This window comes from Hakea prostrata, chromosome 6, assembly GCF_041222555.1.
Source record: "Hakea prostrata isolate BN-2017 chromosome 6, UWA_Hpros_2, whole genome shotgun sequence".
In the NCBI taxonomy this organism is placed as follows: domain Eukaryota; kingdom Viridiplantae; phylum Streptophyta; class Magnoliopsida; order Proteales; family Proteaceae; genus Hakea; species Hakea prostrata.
This window is the reverse complement of record NC_142605.1, coordinates 18,665,000-18,674,748: the sequence shown is the minus strand read 5'-3', so window position 1 is coordinate 18,674,748 and position 9,749 is coordinate 18,665,000.

The following is a 9,749-nucleotide window of genomic DNA, read 5'->3' as shown; positions in this document are numbered from 1 at the left end:
CTTTGAAAAAAGTTCCTGATCGATTTTTCAATGACCTTGTTGTACTAAGAAGAGGATATCTTCTCTCTTTTTTGTGTTTACTCCACATTGGAAGCATGACAGAAATACTTGACCAAGATGGTCGAAACTTGAGATTGATTTGTCCTTTAACCCTAAGAACCACTAGAACATGACACCCTTTAGTGAGGCTGGAAAGATTAGGCATAAAGCTACTTCGCTATGCTTGTACGAGGACATCACCGATTTATAGTGCATGATATGTTGTCTTGGACATTGAGTCCTATTGAACAAAGTGAAGGTTGGGTACTTGAAATCTTTCGGCATATCTGCTTTTGAGATAGTCCAAACAAATGGGTCATTCTTTAGGACAAAGTATAGGTCATCTTTTCCTACATCTTTCAACTTTTTCAGTTTTCCATATAGCTCCTCAACCCGCTAATCAACATAGGCAGCTCCTTTGCCTAGAATATCATGGCCATCCATTCCTTCACGGTGGTCGGCCAGTGGTCAAATACCTTGTACTTTGGATCTCTTGTGATGGTCGTTATCCTCTTTATCTCTGGGAGGAGGGTTCGTCATAAGGCAAATACGTTCCCTCATGTGCTAGTCAAATTGGATCACCAAACTTATCTTTTCCCTTGTCAAGATTTCTCCGAGATGGTCGTGGAGACTGGTTTTGCGGAGGTGCTCGACCGTCACCTTGCTTCGACCCCGTCTTCTTGCATTCCATTGGGGAGCAGTTGATTTCCTTGCTGGCCGGGACCTTGTGGAATTACCTATTGACAGACACTAGCCTTGGTCAACTCATTCATCTCCAATTTGTCTTTGTAATTCATTAAATTGATCGATGATCATGAATTGGCTTGTATTGGACGAACCAACAAGAGCATCATTATATGGGAGAGTTTGCTTGGAATTAGCATTGGATCCTAGGGTTGGATCTCCAGTCCCTTAGGATCATTTTGTCACACCCCACCCGTCGGTCTCGGTTACCCGCCCGACAACCCGTGGGTGCGATCCATCACAAGATCCAAGGTCTTAGTCTATCAACAATATTTAAGACAATTAAAGATAATCAAGAGCAAATAATATTCAATAACTGAATTAAATGAATTACAGGAGTCCAAAATACTCCATTATTGAAGGAAAGAAATAAAGAATAAAGGAATAAAACAAAAATGAGGGCAGCGGAAATAATTCAAAAGTGTTTATATCGGTCTTCCAGTTGCTTTCTAAGTCAATGAACTAGACTCAAGTTTAATAAGGTGAGGGGTCCTCCAATTCTTTCGGCCTGACGTGCTGCCCGATCACTTTTCGCCTCGACCATCAACGGTGCGATAAGCGCACCCAGCACCCCAGAACCCCGCACATGCTATTTCCATCTCCCCCGGCGGTGCCACATCTTCTTCATACGGGATGGTTCCTTCATAGGAAATCAGCCCATCTTCCGATATAAATCCTTCTCCCAGGGCTATAAACATACAAATAATAAAGGAATGAGTTCTAAAGAACTCGGAAGAAACAATCATAAATCTCATCCATCATCCAATAATGCCATGATACAAAAGTAATATGAATGAATGCAAAATATGAATGATGCTATGATTTCTAACTATGCAAGTCTCTAACAGGGGACATGCTAAGATAAACACCAGCCCTCCCCGGGTAAGTCTCATCACTCCGATCCGGGCCGGTTACCTCCGCAGGGATCCAGGGAAAAAGGGAAAGTCCACACCGGCTCACAAACCATGGTTAGGGGTTAAGTCAACACCTCTCACCACGACCATTGGTAATGAGCACTGGCGCATGTTGGGGTTCTAATCCAATGCAAGGTCATAATGGTTACATGTCTACATGAAGTCCAGATACATCCCCTATGGCACCAACCAACTCGGTTCGGCATCCTCGCAACCTAGGGGTAAGAATCCTCACGGACTAGCTGCCTTTGTTGGACTCCACTCCCAACCCTATGGTCATCCACAATTATGGGGCGAGATGCTCTCATGATTCCTCACGACACCTGGTCCGGTCCTTGGACATCCATGAGCCCAACCCAACAATGCAACCCTACCATTTATATGACACACGGGACCACCAAGTCACATCACCGTCATCACGGGTCACTCGGTTCAACCCCCCCCGAAAGGGTAGTAGCAGTGGGGTACCTAGCCATGCAATCTAGACTCATCCTAATAATGTCATCAATTAATCATGATAGTGCTGAAGGTACAGCAAGCATGTGTCCCATCCCCCCCGATATTACCACCAAGATATCCCAAAAGGAACACCCCAACTATCACAACCACATACCAATTACCATAATCATACAACATTCACAATTCACCAGGTAATTATGAAATCAAGGCAAACAATAGTAGCATATTAGAATTAAATACAACTACAACAGCATATAACAATAGAAATTAAGACTAACAACTACGACAACATGTTCAAGTATATGTAGATAGATAAGATAGATTGTCCTTACTTGCATATAATTGAAATGTCCGTAAAATGGAATCCAAGAACTATTAGTAGACTTTCTTTCAAACAGAAACACCTAAACACAGGGTTATTAGAATATATAAGTCACATGAATCAATTTGGATCAGAACCAAAATCCAATTGGTCACTTTTCACCAGCGCGGCCGGTCGCTAGGTTGAGCGACCGCCACTAGTGACCGCCAACGGAGTTTCAATCCGAAACAGCTTCGATACTCAATTTCAATCCGGATTTCGAGTAATCTTGACCTAAGTCTCAAATCAAACACTCCCTAAGCCAAAAGGGTGAGAGAAAACTAACCATTACCATCAATAGATTACCCATAACCCTCCCCTTGATTGGATTAACCATCTCATGGAAACAGGGTTCGTTACGGTTATTCCATCTCAAGTAGATTAAAAAGAGAGTTAAAATATCCAAGGGGGTAATCACGAGACGAGGGAAAAAAGGGTAAAACTAATTTAACGAAGAAAGAGAGTAAAGAACGAAGGGTTGATTCAATACCTCACGCCAGAGAGTCAGAGAAGGAAGGAACTGATCTTCCAAGTCATTGTTAGTACTCAGAGACTCTCGGATCTTCTCCCAGCCGTCTAACTTCCCAAATAAGCAACCACGAATAAAGTATTCGTAAATAGACGGAGGTTGCCTATACAAGTCGGGGGCAAAATAAGGCAAAACCCGGAAAACCGGGCGGGCTGGGCGGCGCTAGGTTGGGACCGCCACAGTAACCGCCCCATGAATGCCAACAAGGGTGCTTTACTAGGGGTTGATCCCAAGGCCAACCTAGCCTAAAATAGGAGATGGGGGAGATCTACCTCAATCCGGACATCTCGAACAACACCGACCCAATCCAAATCCAGCCAAGGTAGGCTCGGATAAAGGATCCGGACCATGGGTCCCGGGTATGGATCATGGGCTTCAACCGGATACTCCACAAGTTCACCCGACTAGACCTTCGGGTTCTCGGACCTAGAATACGGATCTTGGGTTAGAAATATGGGGGGTGTTACACATTCAGTTGGCTTCTTGCTAGCAATCTAGATCCAATCACCACCATGGCTTCTTGATCAATTTTCCATAAATGACGCAAAAACTGTTGCTCCAAAAACCAGTCGGCAAAGTAAGTGAACTAACCTAGAAAACCCGTGCTTGACCGGGTTGGTCAAATAACGTCTTGGACTCAAGTCAGTGAAAGCACACAACTTTAGAAGATAGAATAGTAGTTGCAGAGATCTCAAAGCTAGCAAAAGTACTAAAAGAGTGCGTACATGTTAATGGCAAGGGTGTAGGTTTATATATACTTTAGGTGGTTACCTTGACCGTGTGATCTATTTCCCAAACACTTGTAGACCATCAGAAGTAAGGAAAATGGTATTTGATTCGACTGGGACTCCTTAACCAATTTGAACGCTAATAGTAATTGAGTTCAATCTAGACTCCTTAACCAGTTTGAACTCTAACAATAATTTGAGTTTGACCTACACTCCTTGACCAGTTCAAACTCTTTGATTCATCCAAAGTCCTTATCCCGAATGTTAAGGAGGTTGGTTATAGCTCAAACATTGTACGTTGCTTAGTGTACATGCTATATGATTTAGTTCATTCATGTTCGACCGAGATTTGGCCTGATCCGGTTCATCCTTGGTCGACCTTAGTCGGTCTATTAAGGGTCGACCATATTAGTTACCAATATAAATAATCTAAATCTTGTAATAGTCAATTTTCTAAAACATAAAAAGTAATGATCACTTAGAGATTCTCCCTTTCTTTTTGTAGAACTAATGTTGGGCTTAGAATATGGTTGGTTTGGTTCGAAGATGTTAGTCTATTAGTTGAACTTGTAAAATTGAATCCTAGTTAGGATATAACTCGAGTTTAGTTTGAGGATAAAGGGTGGCATTATCTTCACTTTTTTTTACCACACATTCAAGAGAGAGTCCTATCTTTTTGGTGCTTAGGGGTGAACCCCTTAGCCTCCTTTTTTCTGAATATATCCTGGTTAGGATATAACTCGAGTTCAAGGATAAATGACAATATTATCCACATGTCATTTCACTACACATTCAAGAGGGATCCCTACTTTATTAATATTCAGAGGTGAACTATATATTGACCTCATTCTTTATAAATATACGGTGGAAGATGTGAAAATAGTATTATTCTAACTCCGATATTTGGATAGCACACCAAGTGATAAGTGGAGGTATTGTAGTCATGTGTCATGTGTCATGGACATGGTTAGGCCCCATTGCTGATCAATGAGTAATGACATCAGTGAGGGATGAAGACATGGCGGCTAGAGCTAGCTGTGCTTCCAGCCAATGAAAACCATATAAGGTTTGGGTCCAATTTTTAACCTTTTGTATTTGGGCCACCAGGGTGGGGGTCCTATAAATTATTAAAAAAGTTAAAAAAGAAAAAAAACTCATTAAATTGTGATAGTTAATTATTCTTTAAAGCTTAATTCCTAATAGAGTTTATGCTTAATTAGTCATTCAATTAAAAAGTTCATCTGTATTAATCTATGTTGCTAGGTCTTTATCTTAATTAATATTTTAATTTAGAATTTAATTGAGTAATAAGACCGGCCAACCTATCCTTGTGGGTCATGTTTAGTTGGTAAAAAACCAGCCTTAACTAAGGAGTAAATAATAAGAAAAAAGATGGCTTTGTTTACTAAAATTAATAGTCAATAAATCCATTAGAATTCAACAACTATGATTAGAAGGGAACAGACCCATATGTCACCTTCAGATGTACCTCACACACGGCATCAAACAAAAAATCATCATTTTGCCATCAAGAAATTTAAAATCTATCCCATATTGTCCAGCTCCATAATTAACTCACAGGTGATTAAAGCATTGGAGAGGATGAAAAGATCTACTTCTTATCCTAACATGACTTGTGTGAAGAGTGAGGCAAAGACGCATGAAAAGAAACATATCAACCAATTGGTTTGGTTGGAGAAAAGAAATTAATAAGATCACCAATAAAAATCTACAACCCTATTCACAACAAGAGGAGATAATGTGGGCTAGCCAACTTTAAGTGATCTAAAGAACCCTTTCGGTTTATTCCTTTTCCAATCTTAGCCAAAAAAAACCAAATTTGAGGAAAGATTCTGATCATAGAGGATGAAAAGTTCATTAAATTAATGATAGATTAGTGGATTTTGGGCATAAAGGTAACAATCAGATGTGCCCATACAAAGCTTTACCCTTTAAGTTTATAGATTTAAAAGAATGACAGAAAAGAAAGGAGAGGTCTTCATCTATTCAAGTGAGAAAAACATCTCACACCTGGGCCTGCACCTTCAAGGAATACACAATGGCAAGTGGTTGCTAATTGTTTGAAGAACCCTAATTAAATAGTTATCAAACATAAAAGATGATGATGATGATGATGATGATGGAGATGGATTGTCAATAAGAGATGGATGTGTTTACCAAGTCTTTGGTCACTGATCAAGATCTAACCATGTGGTCAATATTTCAGTTTGTCCAATCTGTGAAACTTGAAATATTGTAAAAAATTCAACAATAGATTTTTACCATTTGATTGTTGAGTTTTCAAATTTTGAATGTTAATAGACCAAATACCTCCAACACAATAAATGGAAAAGAAAAAAAAAAAACTCTTTATTTTTTGGATATGAAGTTCATCTTAACTAGCTTAAACAACGCACCTGGATTACACTCTCCAGAGTAATCTTTTATATAGAATTTAAATAAAATAATTAAATTATCATGATCATCATCCAATCAATGTTCTTCTCTTCATCCACAAAGATTTGACTTTTCTTTATCCTATTTTATTTATGAAAATTTATCTAAACTTTTAAAAGACGGATTCAACAGAGTGTTTTTGAAGAAACCCTGTAAGGATTTTGTGAAGTATGGGATGTTGTATGATAAACAACAACTTACTCCCGAAGTCTTAGACTTTTCTAACTATTTTAAAACTAGAATTCTTTAGACATTTGATGAAGAAGTAAAACTTTCTTGAAGGAACTACCAATTAGAAGACAGTTTTAATAAATAAATTCAAAAAAAAAAAAATGACTTAATTAATAAGTTTACTAAGTCCCTGAGCCCCTGGAATTAAACCAACTAATAATGTATGATGCAAAATTAAAAGCATAAGCATGATCATGGGGAACAAGTTCTTCCTATAAATATACTTAATTTATATGTCATGTTTCTATTTTTGAAAAGAAATTTAAAATGTTAACCACAACAAAAGAAAGAGTATCTGTATGAACCTCTATTTGACAAGGATGTGACGAAGCATAGAAAATGCTTTCGACGATGTCCATACAAAGATTTTCTATTTTTTTTGTTGTAGAAAAATTTAAATATTTATTTATTAGTATTTTTAATGTCAACATGTGAAAAACTATAAATCTATTGCAAGTAGAAGTAGCTATCTTGGCACAAGGTGATATTTATAAATGAAACAAATCAAAAGGGAATCACAAGGCAGAAATGTAAATGATATATCTCATGTAAATTGCAAATTGAGAAACCCAAACATGGATTAATTATCTGTAGTGGATGGAAAAAAAAATACTTGGAATCTATCTTGGTGGGTCCAAGTGCAAAACCATATATATCAGCTTTGACTCTGAAGCCCCATGATTCTGGGTATGTGGGTCCATGTGTATCAAGTGGGCCCTCTCAATGATCAGGGTTTTTCACTCACAGAAAGCTAAACATTTATATCAGCTTTTAATAATTTTTTGCAGATGCAATGCTTCCAACCCGTATGCTTTCCATGTTGTGTCACCCCACAAATCCCAACTTGGTTGTATTGGACAAATGAAACGAACCCATACCCCATTATCAAGTATCAACCACATCCATATAAAGAAAGCCCAAGGAAGAAAATAAATTTTTAAAATTCTTCTTCCAGTCCAGTCAGTTAACTGGAAAGGATCCTTGGCCAATAGAAAGGTGACAAATAAGCTATATATATGGAATTTTTAGTTGGATAAGATTTGTCTTCAACTCTGTCCATCTTTCCTTTACTTAGCACGGACCTTCCTTCAGTTTGCACATTAAATGCGTAGGACTGTCAAGTAAAACATTTCTGACCGTTGGATCAAAATTTTGATCGAGATAGAAATTTTGAATCCAACGATACAAAATTTCGCATGACAATCCTGTGCATTAAATGCGCAGGACTGAAGCAATTTCCACTGAGCACACCTTGTAGTAGGCCATTCTAAAGTAGAGTTCTTCACATGCATTCTCTAGTTATCTCCAAAAGCAACCAAAACACGTAAGACTTCCTTAAAAAAATATCGTTGTAGATGGTGTCACAAAGTGAAATAACCTGTCAACAGTTTAAGTGAGATTACCATTTTACCTAAGTTAAATAATTAATTAATTTAAAAACTAAAGGACCGCCTTATAAATTCTCACCTAGCATTTGGTTAGGGCAAACATGCCAATCTCTTAGAGCAATTAGGTGTTGAAGAGCATTTATTCCTTATACACAACTTCATACCTGGAAGAGCACCAGTTGCACATGGACTTCTCAGTAACCGAATCATAGGCATAGGTTTCGGACCCCACTTAGTCCTTCCCTAACCTCTATACCTTCATCTCTATCAAACTTAATAAGACAAATTTCTTGTAGTGGAAATCACAACTTGTGCCTCTCCTAAACAACTATGGTTTGTATGGTTATGTGGATGGATCTAAACCATCTCTAGATCTAATTAATGATCCCATCTGCATTCAACAACACCAACGGATATTCACAATACATTCCCAATCCTGCATATGTCGAATGGGAGAAAATCAGCTTCTCATGTGCTGGCTCATAGCTTTCCTTTATTGAGCTAGATCATGCTCAAGTTGTTGGATGCAACATTGCTCAAGGAGTTTGGGAGCAACTATGCCGTCTTTACTTAACAACATCTACAACAAGCCTCATGCAACTTTGTTTGCAGCTCCATAATATCAAAAGAGGAGGAGATACAATTCATGAATATTTGCTGAAAATTAAGGCTATAGTAGATCAATTAGCAACAATTGGAAGAAGGGTAAGTGATGAAGATCTCTGCCGACATGCACTTAATGGACTCGATCCTGATTATGAATCTTTTGTTACCTCTATCTCTACATGAAGTATTCCAAAAACGTTCTCTAAACTCCGCGGTAAGTTACTTCAAAAATTCGCATGAAACATGCTTCAACTATTGAATCTTTTACTCCTGTTGCAAATGTTGCGATGTCAAATAATTACACTTCTAATGGCAACCGTTACATGATAAATCAATTTACATACCAAGGCCGTATTGGAAATCGTGGCCAATCTAATCATGGTTGTTACAATCCAAATCGGCCTAACTATGCTTCCTAGAATTGGTAATGCTATTGAAAATCATAATAACTCTGCTTTGAATTAATGTCAGATTTGTAATCGTAAGGAACATAAGGCTTTTGATTGTCGCTATAGGTTTAATCATGCTTTTCATATTGGATCTAGTGCCCCTCGTTTAATTGTTAGACCCCAAGTATCTTCTATGGGAAGACCAAACATATACAGTTGAGATATCACTTTGTTAGAGCCACTAACCATATGACTTCTAATTATGAGCATCTCCACACTCCTTAACCATACACAGGATCTGATCAAGAGCACATTGGTAATGAATCAACCCTATCCATCAATCACATTGGTAATGTTCCCTTACTCTCCTCTTCCAATTGGTTAATGCTTAAAGATGTTTTGCATGTTCCTAGTCTCACGAAGAATTTGTTATCAGTTTGTCAATTTACACGTGATCATAATGCCTTATTTGAATTTCATCTTGATGTATTTTATGTAAATGATCAAATAACAGGGATCAAATAACAGGGACATGCCTTCCGCTAGGAACAAGTAAAAAATGGATTATATTAGTTGAATCCGAACGAAGGAAAAGTAGCAAATTCTTCTTCTCAAACTTTGATTGAGAAAGAACCTCTCTTAAGTCTGACTTTGTGTAGGTCTCCTAACCTTCATAATTATGTTGTCGCATTTGTTTCCAATTTGGAATCAAGATCTTTTTATTTGCATAATATATCAACAAGGGAAAAACCATCAACTATCGTTTAGATCTTCATTTTCGTTTCGCAAGTGGGATTTGCTTTACTATGATGTTTGGGGACCATCACTTATTATTTCTATTAAAGGATTTAGATATTATGTGATTTTTGTTGATAACTATTCCAAATTTATTTGAATTTATTCT